This window comes from Aptenodytes forsteri, unplaced genomic scaffold (assembly GCF_000699145.1).
Source record: "Aptenodytes forsteri isolate BGI_AS27 unplaced genomic scaffold, ASM69914v1 Scaffold370, whole genome shotgun sequence".
Lineage (NCBI taxonomy): Eukaryota > Metazoa > Chordata > Aves > Sphenisciformes > Spheniscidae > Aptenodytes > Aptenodytes forsteri.
In genome coordinates this window covers 384284-403102 of record NW_008795042.1, presented here as the reverse complement: position 1 = coordinate 403102, position 18819 = coordinate 384284, and the positions used below count along the sequence as shown (strand labels likewise).

The 18819-nt window shown below is 36.6% G+C and overlaps 1 long non-coding RNA gene across 1 annotated transcript; it reads left to right on the top strand.

Annotated features, from left to right (window-relative positions):
• Window positions 1-6637: 6637 nt before the first annotated feature.
• On the top strand, window positions 6638-12768 carry LOC103896996. Its single transcript, XR_657458.2, has 2 exons — window positions 6638-6764; window positions 12222-12768. It is a non-coding gene; the product is annotated as an uncharacterized LOC103896996 (long non-coding RNA).
• Window positions 12769-18819: the final 6051 nt, after the last annotated feature.

The following is an 18819-nucleotide window of genomic DNA, read 5'->3' as shown; positions in this document are numbered from 1 at the left end:
TGGTCGATGCCCCATGCCTGTCAGTGTTTAAGAGGCATTTGGACAATGCCCTTAATAACATGCTTTAACTTTTGGTCAGCCCTGAAGTGATCAGGCAGTTGGGCCAGATGGTCATAGTAGGTCCTTTCCAACTGAAATACTCTATTCTGTTCTGTTCTAACTTAATATAGACACACACCCTTCAACTTTATTTATTCATTTGTTCAGAGGAAAGATCTGTAATTTTAAAATAAAAATTAATGTTTTTCAAGTTCTGGTAAAGACTTTACCTGGAAAATCTGGCTACTTCCTGTTGACATAACCTTTAGCCAGCTCTTTGCCTGATTCAGGAAGGTAGCATTCTCTTCCTTTATCAATTTTATACATTCTGATAAAGGTATGACTTTTCCGTTTTCAGAGCCACGTAACTTTCTTTGAAGATGGTGCCCTGAAAATACATTTTCAAGAAAACCTTGTGCAAGCTGATATGACTTCGCTAATGTGGCTAACACTTAACTTCTTTCCACGTAGGAGATGAATTTTGTTTGGGAATGGTTATGTAAACTATAGCAATCTCCCATTGACCTTCTTAAGTGATACTGCTGATGATACAATTTCTGTCAGGAAAAAAAAAAAAATCTTCATTTCATTTCTAGCTTTGTATGGGGACTTGTTGTTTGAACTCACTGATTATAAAGGTTGGGCTGCTTGCACCTGTCTTTCTCCTGGTACACTAAGATGCTTAGTTTGTTGACAGTTGTGACAACTGAAATGGACTATCATAGAGTGGCAGAGGCTGGCAGGCAGCTCTGGAGATTGTGTAGTCAAGTTCCTGCTCATGCCAGGGTCGCTTACAGCAGGTTGCTCAACTCTTGTCCGGTTGAATTTTGAATATCTCTAATGATGCAGATTCTACAACCTCTCTGGGCAACATGTTCCTGTGTTTTAGCACTTCCACAGTAAGAAAGTTTTTTGGGGTTTTTTTTGTTTGTTTTTTTCTGTTAATGCTGTTACTGTTTTTTGGTTTTTCTCCAATCATGTTGGTGAAAAAAGTTGTTATTGTAGTGAAGCCTTAGTCTTTTCTAGAGTCCTTTGGACTGGAGGTCTTGCTTGCACAGGCTTGTTTTTCTGCAATAGCTAATTCTGCCAATTACAACAGAAGTTTTTTGGCTTTTATAGATTTTTATTCTGGTATATATCAAACACCTTTTGTAATGGAAGACTTGCAAAGAATAAAGTATGTAGCACCAAAATCATACAGCAGATCCATCAGAGCTAGGAATAAGAAAACAGAGACAGTGATGCCTTGTTCAGTCTACCAGTGTAGTTTTATTGACTTTTTTTGCTTCTTAGTTTTGATACTTACATAAAATACTTCATGTGTGTGATTGCCCTTCATGATGCACAGAAGGGCTAAGGTTACAATTCATATGTCCTTTTGGTTTTTCTCCCTATTACTCTGTCTGGAGAGTTGTGATTTTTTTAACTTAAAGGCTATTGCAGACAAAGGTCGTATTCCATGTTTATGTAGGAAGAAGTGCATACCCTTAGATCTTCAGTCTTTCTGAGGTGATGGGAAACAGATGTAGCAGATGAGGTGAAATAGCTTTTCTTCTTTTTAGAGAAAAGTGTGCCACATAATTTGGCATGCTAAGAATTGTGTATCATGATTTTATTTTGATTTTAATTTAAAAGAAATTTCTAGGAAGTTAGTTATAAGCCTTCTGAAGGTTGATTACTGAATGTCTTCACGGGTGTGAAATCTGTAGCTCATGCATACCTTTCACAGAAGAAAGGCTCAGTTAGCTTCAAGTAATAACTTTATGAGAATACTTTTTGTAACAGACATAGCTCATAGTTCAGGAAAAATGAATTTAGTTAAAAACACATTAATGGAAAATGTGAATTAGCTATAACATATTTTGTAGCACAAGGTATGAGAAAACTTTAGGATGGAACTTTCCCAGCACTGGGTCAACTCTGGGACAGATAAAACTTAGTTTTGTCACACAGACTGTTACCGAGCTATTCCATGATATTTTTGCTGAACTGTGAGTGTTTTCCATAACTTATCCACCTATTTGAAAGTAGTCTGTCTTTGGAACTACTGAGCAAGAAAATCTGAGTTACACTTTTGAGAAGGCATATATTGGCCCATAAGTAAGACTTGTCTGTAGGTTGAGGTGATGGGAGAGCTGCAATTTCCTTGGCACATACTTCTCAGAATCCTCTAAGATATTGTGAAGCTGAAAGGTGATGAGTTGGGGTTTATTGTAGAGTTTACTAACAGTAAAAAGCTTCTAGCAGAAAGACGCTTTACCTAAAAAGGATGATTAGCAATTGCTACTTTATTGAACTGATCTTGTTTAAAGCATTTGTGGCATGCAGCAAGGGTAGTACCTTACACCTGGACAAATTAGGATAGTGCAATATAGCTTGTTTGTTCTGCGCTTACATAGGTGGAAATGACTACGGGAAAATGCCATTTTGTGCTAACACTTCTTTTTAGCATTTAGAGACATTTATATGTTAAGCTTGCAGTTTGCAATGAGTATGCCATGTATGGTGTGTGTAATCATGATAGAAATTCTATATATGTATTGTGAGTCCTGGTCAACCTTTTATTAATCTAAGTAGTTCTGTTAGGCCAGTACTGCTGCAGTCTTCCTTTAAGAAAAGGTATTGCTGATTATGCTTCTAGAGTGGGACTTCACTCATGGCACTAATACAGCATGGTTTTATCCCAGCTTTTTAAATTTATTTTTTCTTCAATTTGCATGGACTAGAATCATATAACAGCAGAATGAGAAAGTTTTGAACTTTTTGGAAAGCATTTACAGAGTTGATGAATAGAACTAGCTTCTGTGTGTGATTATTAGCATTGAAAAGCCATCTTGTTCGAGAAGAAAACCAAAAATCTGTTTTCTTTTTGTTTGACTAGGTTTTTCTCTGATGCACGCAGTGGTTTTTTTTCTCTCTGGTACAGTCTAAGGACAGAGTAGGTTGTTTCAGGCTACATTTACATCTCCTTTGTTCAGGATTTCCCTAAAAGAAGGTGAAAGTTATTTGAAGACTGCTTAAGTTACATCAGCTTATAAGCAGCCATTATCCTGCAAATCCTACAACACAGGATACATTTCTACACAGAAAATACATGGAAAGGTCCTTGGAAAAAAATATTTCACACAATTATTATGCTAAATTAATTTTCTGGATGGAATTAAGGATAAGTATTGCTGTGACCCTTTTACTTGGTATCAGATTCAGGTAAGAATTGTGTTTGAACTGTCTTGTTGCTTTAAAGAAGTTTGCCTCTTCTAAGTAGTATTTGACACTGAAAATACTGCAGTTTCTCAAGATATACCCTATCAATGTGTTGATACACAAAACTAAATCAATGAGTGGTCACGACTTTGTGTAAAAATGAAATTTCCTTCATGTAAATGTACCTTGCCCTGTTGCTTTTTGCGTTTTAATGATTCTTCTGCCACTGTTTGTTGCAGACATGTTCAGAAGAGGTTTGTATTTGATACAGCAGATGGGCATTCAGAAAACGCATGTTCAATGTTCAGAAGAGGTTTGTATTTGATACAGCAGATGGGCAAACTTATAGATATTCAGAAAACTTATAGATGTGTCATTGAGAATACCTTTTTGTACAAGGAAGTTCTTCGATCTACACTAACATTTAACTGCCTGAGATGACTGAGATTTTGAGATTTCTGTCAGCACTCAGTTGTGGAATTGTATCCCCTCCAAAAGGAGGTCGGGTGTTATGTAGTGACTGTTTTTTCCCTTTGTCTGGGGGGGGGGGGGGGGAGGGGGTGGGGCGTTAACTCTTCCTGCCCTCCCAAGTCCCTTGCAGTTTTCTGTTTCTTTAGTCACTGGATGTTCTTTAAACTTGACCTGTTGTTTTGCTTCACTTCTCATTTTCTTAACATACTTTCTGCTTTTTTTTTTTTTTACGTCAACATTTCTTAGTTTTCTCTTATTTAGCTCTCCTCTTGGTTTAACAGTCTATTATCTATGCCATCTCTGATGTTAGTCAGATAATATCTGTTCATATTTGCTTGTGGATTCCTCTACTGCTGTTAGCTGTATTTGAGGGAGGATTGGGACTGAGCATGTAAAAATATAACATTAACTTTTTATGTACTTTTAAATCCATTTTCATAATTTTATCTTATTAGACCCCAAGGTATCCATAGTAACTACAAAGATAAAAATTATCCCTGTTAAGTTCATGAGAGTCATAGAGACCGCTACTAACTTTAATGAAATTGGGATTTTGTCCTAGGTTTTCTTCCTAACAGTCACAGGGTAAAAAGTTTTAAGTTAGTTTTTGTTAACACTCATGACACTGCTCTAGTGTCATAGTTATGACCATACATGTATGTTGCATAAGCATTTCCAGTATCCTTTTAGCTTTAGTCTGTTGACTAATCTGTATATAGAGAAAGTTTTGTGTCACAAGTAATTCTTTTATCCCTTTTTCAACAGCATTCATCTGAGTCTAGAAATTTGTGTCAGCCTTGTGATAAGATTTTTTTGCATTATCTGCAATCTGGACATTTGCTATGACTGTCTTAGGTTATTCTCAACTCACTGTAGCCACTCACTTTTCTTTTTACCCCATTAAGTAAAAAAAGTAAAGGGTATACTGAGATTGACAGAAATATTGACTATACAAAAAGTATGAACTCCTTCATTTCCTATTTCATTTGTGTTCAAAATAATTTCTAGTCTGTTAGAATATCGGGGAGTGCTTGTCCTAGTGCCAATTGCTTAGCTTCTACTTTAGTAAAAACAAAACAAAAAACACAATATGTATGAAACAACCATATTTTTCATCACGCTTTCATCTTAAAGTTTTAGAATTTTCATCTACTTGGTGCTTTGAAGTATACAGCTTCTCTCTATGTTGGGGACTAAAGGCCAGATGAAATGAAGGAAGAAAATGGAAGGAACTTTGTCTTGAACCAAAAGGTGAAATTTGCGTCTTTGCTATTAGCTTTAGCTTTAAACAATCAAGTTAGGTACTTTAAGTTGTGCTAAAGCACTTAAATGCCTGGCACAACAGTTGCTGCTGTTTCAAATCGTAGTTGAGGGTGGAGGAGATGATCATGCTGATTGTTTCTTTTTATAATATCAGAAGTTGGAGCACTTTGAAGAAAGGTGTGTATTTTACACACTTCCCATCCTAACAAGGTTACATTTGCTTCTCAATTCCAAAAGGAGGTCTAATTCATTGGAGTATAGTCTAAACGAAGACAGGATGCTGCTGTGTGTTCTTTCAAAGTTGCCCTGGTGTGAAAAGGTGAATGCTTTTCCAAGTTGCATATTGAAAAAAAAATAAGCACACCAGAGTTCAGGACAGAATCTGAAGCTGAGAGTCTCAATATCGTATGTGGTATCTCCTACAAGGTGGTTAAAGTGGTGCCTTAGTGTGGGGCAGAGAGGTGATTATGCGCAGTATAACAACAGTATAATATATTATACATAGTATGATAGTACATACTATAGTAGCATAATATGTTATACATAAATAATCTTTTTGATTATTAGCTCTGAAATACCCAGTATTGAAGTTCCTGAATGTTGTAAACACCTTTCCTAGGCACCTAGCTTGGGTTTGTAAATTCTGAAGTTTCTAAAAGGAAGGGCTACTATCACCTTTGAGTTTAGAACTAGATGCCTAGAAAGCAGATTTTTTTTTTTTTTAAATCCAATACCTTTCATGTAGCTGCCGTTTGCTAGTATACAGTAGCTGAAAGTGACTCTGTCAGCATTTTGTAAACAGGCACCTTTGCATGGTGTTTGCTGAGTGGCTAGTGATCTGAGTTCCTGATCCTCAAAGACTTGAGCAAGGCATATTCGATGTGTATAGGAGTAGTTCTGCAAAGCCAAATGGAACAGTTCAATGTGTATGGGGCTTATGTGGGACCTAGGCCCACACAGAGAAGCCATGGAAGGTGAGAAAAGCAGCTGCAAATAGTCTGTTCATCTGCGATAAGCACTGTGCCTTAATCCTGAATGTGAATCACTGCCTCTTCCTTCCACATTTTGTGAAGCATACAAGACATTGACTCTACAAGTTCTCTCTTATTCTAAAGTGTAATTATAAACAATGTTTTTAACTTGATAGCTATAAAAGACTTCATAAATGATAATAAAAAGTTGCAGTGTCACCCATGATTTGTGTTACATCTCTGCTATAGTTTTGTAGCGTTTCTCTCTGATTTGATCTGCTGTCCTATAGAGATGCATAAAACACACAGAGAATATGTAGCAAGACAATTTTTTTTTCTCATTGTAGGATCTGCTAGAAGTATGCTTTTGCATGTATTTTTACCTGGCTTCTGTATTTAGCTACCAAATGCCTGTATATACTTTTTGTATTCACTACAGTAATTCTGTACAAAACTACAGGTGACATTCCTGTTGGCCTTAATCATTTCATGTAAACTCTTGACACTTAGAATTGTCTGATCTCTGAATTTCATAGAGCTAAGAGTGTACATTTTACGTATACTAAGTTTTTTAAAGTTTATGGTGTCAACATGGCTGTATTTTAAGGGATAGTTTTCTTACATTGTTTGAATAGAAAGTAGAGAAGAATTTATAGAACTTAAACATTTTAAAATACATTTCAGGCTCAGAAGGCGAAACAGAAAAACCCGACGATACGGAGTTTTGGATACAAACATAGAAAACATGGAGCTGACCCCATTAGAGCAAGATGATGATGATGATACAACACTATTTGATGCCAATCATCCTCGAAGGTTTGTATATAGAAGCTGAATGTACTTCTAGCAATAGAAGTGAAGGAGTATGGATGATAAGCAGTTTCACTGAGAAAGCTCACTACTGTGTTTCGTATGCATGTAGTTGGAGAAGGGATGTCAAGATGACTTGAATTTTAAATGGGCAAGAATTTAGTGGGCAAGAAGATAAACACCATTTGTCTTCAGCATGTGAGTTCCAGAGAAATGGAGAGGAAGGTAGGATATTTTTGTTACAAATACAGTGTCATTATTGAAGCTTATGTTAAAGTCGACAATTAGCTTTTACCTTTCTCTTTTCTCTTTTTTTTAAATTTTGGAGGCTTCTCAATTTTTCCTGTGTATTCTCTCCTATGAGTTCTGCTGCCAGCAGCTTCATTCTGTTTTCTCGTTGCTAAAGTACTCAGCAGTTAGTTGATGATGATCCTGCACCAAGTTTTAGATTTGGTACTGCTGCATAGGAAGGTTCATATTCTTAAGTCACTCTCTGAAACTGTGTAGATACAGGAGAATTATTTCCTTATTGTCCTCACACTTAAACATTATGATCAATTCAAACTTAAACTTACGCAATTCAAACTTAAAAAAAAATGTACTTATTGAGTAATGCCATCACACTGCACATGCAAAGACATAGTAAAAAATTTGATAGAATTGTCATAGTGAGGACTACTGTCAAGTATCAGAAGAGATAAAATGATGAATTCTGCTAGTCACAGCAAGTAATTGATTCAGCACTGTTTAGTGTGAAACTGAATTAAAGTGTTAAGCAAAACAATTCAACAAATGCCATACGTGATGTCTCAAATGAATTAAAACTATTAGAGTAGTAAGTCAGATGTTCTGCTGTTTATTAGGAAACAACTTTGGATGCAGTTCTGGAACTTGAAGTGAAAGATTCAGTCTTTTAACTTTGTCTCCTTAGGGGGGGAGACATTTCAGATTAAATTTTTTCATAAGTCAAAGTCACTCTTTCTCTCCCTCATATATTAGAAGAAACTAGTTGGAATATCTCCACTTACCACTCCTCTGTATTAGTCATGTGGCGCTTACGGTTACCCCATGTTACTAGTCTTGTTCCAGTATAAATTATGCCTATTATCTAATAGGTAATTGTCACATTATATCCAGGAATTCCCTCGATGTCTTTCCTAGATCTTTTAAGTTCTGTTGTAACTCAGCATACTTATTAGACTTCGAGGTATTTGATGACCAGTTAACATGATACTTCTTCATAAATGTTTATTTACAGGACTATGAAGTAACCTTTTTACTAGGAATGAACAGGATAATATGGCTAGTCCCAATTAACAAACAGTTTTATACGATTAATAACAGTATTGTATTCATGTTATAGAGGTTACTTCATACTCTTGTATGCTTATTTGGAGATTAAGCATGGTTGTATTTGTTGTTAAGATGCAAGGAGCTGATTATGTCTCAAAAGCAGTATTTTATCTAAAGGTACTATACTATTAATATGTTAAACAGGTGTATGCACTGTGTCTTCTAGTGCAGAAGAGGCTGTATTAATGAGTGGTATTGAAATATGTGTCTTATGCATGTAGATAAGTGTTCTGATTTTTTCAACTGCTTATAATAGCTTCCAATTTACCTGGTTTGGAAATTTTGGGCGAATTATATTAAGCTTTCCAGACACTGAAATGGCAGCATGTGTCTTTTAACCTTACTCTTTTACCTTAGTAGGTTGCTGTCTAAATTGGGTTCACATTCTACAGATAAATCTAAAATTCCTAGCTTGAAGCTTACTGTATATTAAGATAAACAAGATTGTTTTTTTGAAGTCTGAAGCTACAAAACCACTCCAAACTGTCAAAGTGACTGTGTCTGTTTCTTTAAACTTCTTTGCGTACCTTAAAATGAAAGCAATGAAAACCCTAGAGGGAAAGTGCACTAAAATAATATGGGTGGTTTTTTTTTTTTGTGTTCCCCCCCCCCCCCCCCCCCCGTATGTTTCTAAACACTTCAATTTAAGGGAGAAAATATTTTAATTCAAGTATTTTATTGTAGAAGTATCTAATATGCACAGTAATTTTAAATTGTTACAAATCCATTTTGCAATCAGTCTTGCAGCTGCTTATGGAGTAACCAAAGTATGTAAAGGAGATAGATACCATTCTTATCTGGTTTACATACTTCAGTTACTTCATTCTTGTCCTTGACAGGATGTGTAAGGACGAAACAAAAGTGAAAACAGTAAGGATGAAACAGAAGTGAAAACAGTAAGAAAAGAAGTATGGTTTAGACTGAGGTCCTTATTTTTGTTTTACTCTGCCCTTATTGCCACACAGACATGCTAGGGTGATACTGGGGTTTATATATGCTTGTTAACTGCCTATCAATCTAAAGAGACAAACCTGAGAACTTCTAAAATCTAAATATGGCTGTACCAAGGATCCTATATATTTCTGTCGTAGTTATTCAATTGGGTAGAGCATATTCTATTCATTCCCCTTCAAAATTTATCTTGGAAACTCATACTCAGTGAAGTGGTTGTCTTATGGATTGCCCTACCTCTGGTCCCAATATGGATTTTGTCAAATTATGTCCTAAATTAATGTTTTTACCACTACACTTTCTGTGGTTCTGTGGTTGAAATTAATTTGGTTTAGGATTAAGAAATTAACTTGCATTAAAGCAAACTCTTTATAACTATAGACAGCAGGCTTTGAACTGCATTTGTCCTTTGTGATAACTACAAAAAAAATCACATTATTAGTGTTGTAGTTGGAGGGAAAAAAAAACCAAACACCAAAAAAACCCTGTCCTAATTTCCAAATACTCACCCCCTCTTTAAATTGAAGTACTGCAGCAAATCTTCATTTAGTTTAGCTATATCAGGCAATTCGGAAGTATTTGAAAGTAGATGACTGATCCAGACCATTTTAAAAATAGTCCTTTGGATGACATATGGTACAAACAGTTTCAATACATTAGTAGTGTTTCATTTAGCTGATGGCATAGCTACTGTAAGATAAATCAAGTATTTATTTTAATAGATAACAGTTCCTCACACACTGTGGTATCTTGTTGATGAAAGAACTTCTGCTAGATATGTAATATTTGATTTTAAAAGCATCAGCTTCAGCTGGAAAAACAATACCTGATGTTTTGATCCAAGTCCAAATTGCCCAGAAAAAGTGGAGGGAGAAGTGGCATGTAATGCTTGAACATGTCATAGTCTGGAGTAAATACACAGGGTGATGTAACTTGTGGTGTAGGCATACCTTTTTTTTTCTGCCCCGTGGGGAAATGGTCTGCAAAATGACCTCAAATTTGATGGTTGCTCACAGAAGAGATGATGATAATGTCAACCTCCCAGTCAAACTGCAAGAAAAGTAATTGTATTGGAGTAACTGAGTGATCTAACCAAACTTAATTTCAACACGTTTCTGTTAACGTGATGAGGTAAACTGAGTAAACAGATCAGAAATAATACCTTCGGAAGAGAATAACTATAGATAATAAAGGAAGAAGATGTTACTGTTTTTTCAAGATAGCTCAGAAAGTAAGTGCTTAAATGATCAAAATCATTATTTTGATATCAGGAGCTTGAGAAAACAATGACTTTAGTTATGTTTAGTCAATAATATGAATATACTCTGTTTATGTATATTGAGAGCTTGCTGTGTTCTCCTTTATGGGGAGAAGCTCTCAAAATTTTAGAAATTACTTTTTATCTTGAAACAGTGTTTGTGTATAGGAGGAAAACAGTGCTGAACAACGTGAATGCACTCCACAAATCTCTCTAGAACAGCTTGATGAAATGCTGTCCAAACTTTGCAAAGCAATGGCATTTCTGGGAGGGAAGTTTGAAAACTAATGTAGAGTACCTTAAAAAAAAAAAAAAAAAATTAAAATCCTTAATTGGGAATGTACTTTTTTTCAGTTAATTTCTTTCCTCTTGGTTCAACTAAGTCTTTCGCATCTGCATTGAAGCTTAGTAATCAGTCTTCATATCACTGCTTAACCAAGAATGACCAAAGGGAGTACAAAATGCTTAAGTAATCAAAGAGTCACTGAGGACAACTTGATGATAATGATACTCAGATATTCTCAGGAGATGTCATTACACTTTGTCCTGACATTTGCAGTAATTCTTAGGTATGGCTGGTTTGGGTTTTTTAAGGTAGCATAAATATGCAGTCAGGCTTGGAGCAACTAATTAGGGAACAAGGAAGAGGGGCTTTTAATGGTTTTTGAGTTTAGTCCTTTGTTAAGTAAATCATAATTGCCGTTTTGCTTAACTACAGTCAACAATCAGCTTATTCAGTTCGTAAGTTTCTTACCCTCATAACTCATAATGGAAAGCACTAAAAAACTAAACATTGTTACAGGAAATTCTAATCTACATGTTCTGGTGGGTTCATACACATTTGTTATGGACAACAAATTATATAAGTATTGTTTTATATAGAGAATAGTTGTCTTTTTTTCCTTCTTTCTTTATGACCTGTTAATAGACTGCAGTAGTATCCACTCTGCTTTCATTTTTCTTGACTAAAACAATCGAGGTTTTTTTAAGGTGATGCTCTACAGCACAGTATGCATAGTATGCATATGTTAGAACTCCCTATTGGCTTGTTTAGGGTTAGCTGGTAAGTCTATTCGACTCTTTCCAAGGCTAGGCAGAGAAACTGGCTTCTTTCCTAAAATCAGCATAGCAGTGTTAGTATACTGGTGTGCTGATATGGTTATTACTTCAAGTGTTGTTGCTGTTTTCTTTCAGAGCTGTATGAAAAAAAAAGTTCACGGTGTCCTCTGTTGTAACATAGATGCAATTTCAGTGTACTCTCACTGTTGTCATCACCCATGTAGCTAGTCTCTGTGCCTCTTCAGTTTGGGGCATCTTATCTGAATGGGATGTTTCAGCCAATTTTGTTCGATAGCATACTATTACATGTCAAAGTTTGAAATTCTAACCTTTGGTTTCTCACCATGCAACTTTGTGTACATGTCATCTGAGGTACAGTATCCTAATATCACATCTTTGTTTTTCAAAGGTATGTCACACTAATAGTTTACAATCCTCATTAAATCACTTTACATACACACTACTTGCTGCATCGCAAGGCACAAGGGAAAGCACTTATTCTATTTTTGATAGCGTTCCAGTTATGGAATGCTACCAAGAGTTACTAAAGTTTGAATAGGAACTCAGGAGCCTTGGAAGTTTTAAAAATGTGTCCAACATGGTAAAAACCCAGGTTTTTTGTAAGTGAGCTGTCTCTCTGTTTGGGAAGTTTAAATGAATTGAGTTCTGTAGCACTTTCCTTCACAGTAATATGGTAACTATGAGTTTTTACAGGCAAATTTAATAATAAAATGTTACATCTCTATAGGTTTTTTCATAATGTTTGGTCTTCAGAAATGTAGGCTAAAGTTCCCCTTGAAACAGGGCATTTCAGATTAATGCATCTGTTTCTTCTGTTGTAGAGAAGTACGTGCCTTTCAGTGAAAGAACTTAATCTTAGAACCAGAGAAGGAGACTGCTTCATGGGAGGAATAAGAAGCAAGAGGGTATGCAAGTTGGGGGGACTAATTTAATTTGTGTATATTTTGGCATCCTTAATTTGTTGCAATAAATACTGTACCAATTTGTTGTACCTTTTTGTATATAGAGGATTCTAAATGTAAAGCATACAGAGAGAGAGTGCACTAAAATGAAAACCTATTTGGAAGGGAGATAACTTAAAACAGGGTATTTTTTGCTTGTTACAAATCTTGTATGCCACAAGCGTGGTATACACTTTTTCTACAGTAATCTGGAATGTTAACAAAGTTTTTTGCTAATATTAAATTGTAAGTAAACATAGCCTCTGTGGACTCCTCAGAATTGGTAGAACTTGGTTTTAGTTGAGGAGATGCTTTATCCTTTTACAAATAAAAAGCCAAACTACTGCCTTTTGTGTTGAGACTTTTTTAAACTGAATTAACATGTTTTATGTAAACTTTAGTGAACAAATAAAAACTGTTTACAGTGTTCCTATCATTTAGCGTGATACTTCAACACTTTATAGATTTTAAGGATATTAATATGATCTTGTAAAACACAGTACTGCAACATCTTTTTGCTGTTAAGACTACTGATTACAACAGTCAATTTTTTTGAGGTCCATCTTCAACTTGTGTAAACAGATGTTGCTCGCTGACTTTAGGGTGCTGCTGGTGTAGCCCACGCGGTGTCAGTGTTCAGACCTATGGTAAAGCAGAGATAAGCCTTTGGGTAGCCTTGTTTACTTTTGTACTCTTTAAACAATCTGGGTCAAATACTAAATTTGCTGTAACTCTAAAATGAAAAAGTGACATCAGAAGCAGCTGTTACTATGAAATATGTGGTAATATTCACATGAATGTAGTTGGCATCCAGCAGTTACATTTATTTTTAGGTAGTGCCATAAAAAATTAATAGAACAAGCTTTAAGACCCGGGAGACCTAATTTTTTAAAAAATGTGTTGCAGTTTCCACAGGCAACTTGATAATGCAGACAAAGTGTTCAAATTCCAGTTCATTAAAATTACTGTCTAAATTTATTCCTAATTCTGTATATATCTAGTATCAAGGCATAAACTTGCTATAGCAGTATTGGTGGGGCTGGCTATGTTTCCTGAAAGTTCCTGTGTTATGGGGTACGGGGAAAGAGGGATTATCTTTCCTGCTTCTTCAGTCCCTTCTTGGTGTTTGAACAAAATAGGAATACCTTATTTGGCTTTGAGGTTATTTCTACAGTGGTGGGGCGGGGAGGGGGTCTGCTGTAGACTTTTTTTAACCCTGTACCAGCTGATTTGCTGTACTGAAACCTACTTACTTTGCCCTAGTAACAACTCAGATGAGGTCTGAAGTAATGGATGCCAAATCAGCCTCCCAAGGTGATTTTCATCTACAGTTGCACATGTGCTGCACACAGCTGGGAAATATATTGTATTTACAATAAATGCAAGTTTTTATTTTGCTTCCTCTCCTCTTGTACCCAACTTTTTCTGCCCATATTTAAAGATAAAATTGAAATGAAAACACAGCACTGATTCTTGGAGAGGCTTAGCTGAGGAATCTAGAGACATAGTGAAGAATAGCTGTGTCACAGACTGCAAGTGAGAGAACAACAAATGATAGAAGGCAAAGCATGTTGCTTCCCTTTACAAAGGGGACCATCAGTGTTAAAACTTAACATAATTGCAATCTTTCTTTAGATTTTAATTTTTCTAGCAGTGGTACATGTTAGCCCTAGCAGTAGAGACTGTCTTCCTGACATCCTAGAATTCACTGTTTTAATTCTGTAGAATCTTTCTAGGCTTTGGGCTGAGTACATCCTGAGGAGCTGTTATGCTTGCTAAGCATAGATACTTGAGCTGTTTAAGTATGTTAGAAACACTGGAAACACTCAGATTGTAAGCTCTTGCATCTCCTGGAAGTAAATCTTGAGAATTTCCTGGAGGAAAAACAAAATAGAACAGGTTATTTACATTTCTAAAGCAAATTTGGGGGGGGGAACCCAACGAATTTTCCAAAAAATTATGTGGGCTTCTTGGATTCATGTCTCCAGAATTATGAGGATCTATTTTATAGGATAAGTGTCTATAAAGCAGTCATACAACTGGTAATAAGTTGTGACAGTTTTGTTGTCTGGTATGCCGGATACTATGTGGTCCATGGTGTGAACTTCCTTGACCTTGTCCAGACCATATTAAATTTCAATAGCTGAACTGGCTCTCATTGCTATTGCAGACACAAAATTAGTCAAAAATACCAGTGTTGTATGTGTCTTGGTCTTAACAGTTGGAAATCTGTTCTGAATTATGTGCAGCCTCTGTTGATATGTGCAACAACATCAGTAGTACTTTCAGCTGTGGCTGAAAAGCTGTTCTTATGGTAGCCTAACATTCTTTCAAAAATTTTGGGAAGAGTATGCCACCCCAGAGGCCAGTAACTGACCCGTGTATAAATGGGACTAAAGTTTATGTCAAGTGTACTTATCACTTTACAATTTGACATAAAACACAAGGTTAAAAAGATGAAGACAATTAATTATGAAATGTATAAATGAGTAGCCATATATGGAAATTTTTATTCCCATTTGAGTCAAGATGATAACAGGGCAGTAAAGAATGGGAGCTGATCTGCTGAAATAAAGCTCCTTAAAGATACGAGACAGCCCAAGTTTAATGGGAAATAAGCTGGGGGAGAGGCTAGATTTCTTCAATAACTTGAATTTCTGGAGACAGAAATGGAATGTGCAGAAAAAACTTGGAAGACTCAAAGAAAAAAGGTTGTTAAAAGATACCTTTAAAAATTTTACAGTATTAAAGCTATCATGTTATAGCTATTACTGTTTGTGAGGGCTTCGTGACTTTTTTTTTCATTAGTGCAATTTGAGACATAGCATGTACAAGAATATGTAGTTCCTGATCAAGTCTGAACGTATTAGTACAGTGCGTTGATGGGATAATGGAATACACACCCTCAGACACTGTGAATGGGTCTGAGAATGAGAAATCCATGATTCAGAAGAGGTAGAAAGTGTTTTAATTTTTCTTGTTGACTAGTAAAAGCCAGGAAAGGTCTATAATATAAAATCCAACTGAAAGACCCAGGTCTCAAAAGACCCAGTGTGGCTGGACTGCTTCATAGTTTTAGAATAAACTGCTGTTTGCTACAAACTTCTTGTCTCACGGTACTACTGATGATGTTGTTCCAGGTTGTTAACTGCTAAACCCCTGCAGAATTGACCCAGATCTCTCTGGAGTGCTGTCCTCTGCTGAGATTTTTGCGTGATTTTTCTCTGTCTACAGTTGCTCATCTGTTCCAAGTGGCTTGCACTCTGTTTAGCTTACATCTTGAAGCATTCTTATTTTAAGACACAGTAAAATGAGAAGACTTCTTAAAGATATTATCAGGATGATGGAGAAGTATGGAAGAGTATGAGCCAAAAGGGTTATGCTTTTGGCATAAGCCTTTTGGTTGCTTATGACAGTATGCTTTGCACAATATGCAATATGTATGTTTTTATAATGATGTGGATGCAGGAACCAAATGTACACTAAGTAAGTTTGCCAATGATACTAAACTGGGAAGACCTGTGGACTCCCTCAGGGGTAGAGAGGCTTTCCAGAAAGATCTGGATAGACTAGAGAGCTGGGCAATCACCAACGATAAGAAATTTAACAAGAGCAAGTGCTGGATTCTCCACCTGGGACAGGGTAAACCTGGTTATACGTACAAATTGGGGGATGAGAGGCTGGAGAGCAGCCCCACGGAAAGAGATCTGGGTGTCTGGGTTGATGGCAAGTTGAATGTGAGTCAACAGTGTGCCCTGGCAGCCAAAAGGGCCAACCGTGTCCTGGGGTGCATCAAGCACAGCATAGCTAGCCAGTTGAGGGAGGAGATTGTCCCACTCTACACTTCACTGGTGTGGCCCTACCTTGAGTACTGTATGCAGCTTTGGGCACTTCAATATAAGGACATAAAACTATTAGAGTGTGTCCAGAGGAGGGCGACCAAGATGGTGAAAGGTCTCAAGGGCAAGACTTACAAGGAGCGGCTGAGGTCACTTGGTTTGTTCAGCTTAGAGAAGAAAAGGCTGAGGGGTGGCCTCATCGCAGGCTACAACTTCCTCAAGGGGGGCAGTGGAGGGGGAGGTGCTGATCTCCTCTCTCTGGTGACCAGCGACAGGACACAAGGAAATGGAATGAAGCTGCATCAGGGGAAGTTCAGGAAAGGTTCTTCACTGGGAGGGTGGTCAGTCACTGGAACAGGCTCCCCAGGGAAGTGGTCACAGCACCAAGCCTGTCAGAGTTCAAGGAGCATCTGGATGACTCTCTTAGTCATATGGTTTAGTTTTAGGTAGTCCTGCAATGAGCAGGGAGTTGGACTCAGCGATCCTTATGGGTCCCTTCCAACTTGAGATACTCTATATATGGCAAGGGCATAGTCTCAGGTCAAAACCAAAAGTTATGCCAGAGATCTTTTTGAACTGTTATTCCAAAAGGGCACTTTGTTTATTGATCTTCTTCCCTAAGCCTCATTCTGTTTAATAGAAACAAAGGTTCATTTGTTACAGCTTCAGAAAACCTAATCGATAGAGGATGAAACAATACACATTCTCACCCAAGCTTTTCATTGTTCATGTTTTAAAGAAAAGTCAGTGTCAGTTCAACAGCTACCCAACTGGATCGTGCATTGTATGAAGAATTACTCATTTCTAAAAACAAACTCTTTATTCCTGCCACAGCTTTTTCTTAAAAAAAAAAAAAAAAAAATCCAACAATAAAAGCTTATAAGTAAGGTAAATGGTATTTATGAGGAATCTTTGTGAAACTCATAGTTTTAGGGGTTTTAAACTAGCACATACTTCTGCAAGAGATTACTTCATTCAAAAGCCTGTATGCCACAAATATTTTGAAACCTCGAGGTACTGCAGGGGAAGTGCAATATGTTTGCACTGATCTTACTCTCTTGAACCTGCTGTCCAAGAAAAGATGCATGGCTAGGTGGATTTCTAGTCAGACCAAATACAGCTGTTCTTACTCAGTGCTCTGATAGAGTCCAAAGGCCCCTCATCTTTCTAAACACAGGAAACATACTTCTGTGAAGATTTACATTAAACCTACTGATCAAAGCAGGAACAAATATACTGACATTGTTGCGATGTTTCTGAAAGTTAGTCTTGCACTTCCAAGTATGAAGATTGTTTAGGTAAGTGGAGAAATCTAGTTCAAGGCTTAACTATCCTTTCTAGTAGATTGGTTTTTAATTTTGTTTTTCCTGATATGTAATCTAAATCTTTTTAGTAATGTTAAGCCTATTACACTTAAGTTATAGTGAATGGTAGAAAGAGCTTTGTTCTACTGCAGATCTGCCATATATTTCAAGATACTCCCCCTCAGTCTTGTCTAAACAGAGCACCCTCAATTTCTTTCCTAGTACTCTTATGGTGTAGGTATGTAATACATTTCATTCTGGAAATGAACCGGCTGGTTCACACACTCCATGAACTGCAGTGTCCAAAAGAGAAGCTGTTTATGAGATGGCAGTAATGGAAAGTATGTGTGCAACATCAGTGTTCATAGCCCACCTATCCTTCTTGCAAAAGATCACTGCCTTTTTTTTTTAATTTATTGAAAGAACTAACGGGGAATCAGCTGTCTACACACTAATCTCTCTGCGTGGTTGCTAGCACAATGTAAAAGGCTTTCAATCCACCCCAGTAGCGTTGTAGTGAAAGTTTTTAATTAAAGTGTGCTTAAGCATGCTAAATGATATATAATCTTAAAAATTCTATATGCATGTTGTATCTGGGTATATGGCAATGCTGGACCATGCAAAGAAACCAAGCCAGGAATAAGCCAACTTAAATACCGAAAGGAGCTTATTTGCATCAGCTCAGTACTCTATCTGGCCTACTTAGCATGTCTATTTCTTATCCAAGTCAGTTCATTTGGTTGGATCAGATGTTTGTGAAGTGCTGTTTTATGCCATGTAGATTTAGTTCTCAGACAGCAATAGTTATACCTGTATTTTCCTGCTGAAGCAACACTTGGCCTTAATCATGTACACATCTTACCTGAGTACACCATGCATGTTTGAGTTTTTCTGCTAATATTCGCAGCTGTCAAAGTAACGGTTGGTGTTTCCCCTTAGGCACAATTTTCCCCCATTTTCTTTGGAAGGATCTGAAGTCTTAGCTGTTAGCTCAGTGATTGGAGGCTTATGTGTAACTTCAGTGATTTGCATTCAATTCATTTTCTGAATCTTACAAACATAAAAACTTTTTTCCTTCATCTCCTACCTATATAAAAGATAAGTTTATCATATTTTCAATTTTAGTGCTCTAAACTTTTATTGATTTAGGGCCTTAGATTTTGTAGCAGCATCGGAACCATTCAATACTAGAAAGTAAACATGCAGAAAATAGGGTTCTAAATTAAATATGAATAACTACAGGTCTGCTCTACATCTGCAAGCAAGATGGAGGTTCTAGAGCTTTGTTCAATCCAAGCTAGGACATGACAGCATTCATTTTCTCAGAGGTGCTAT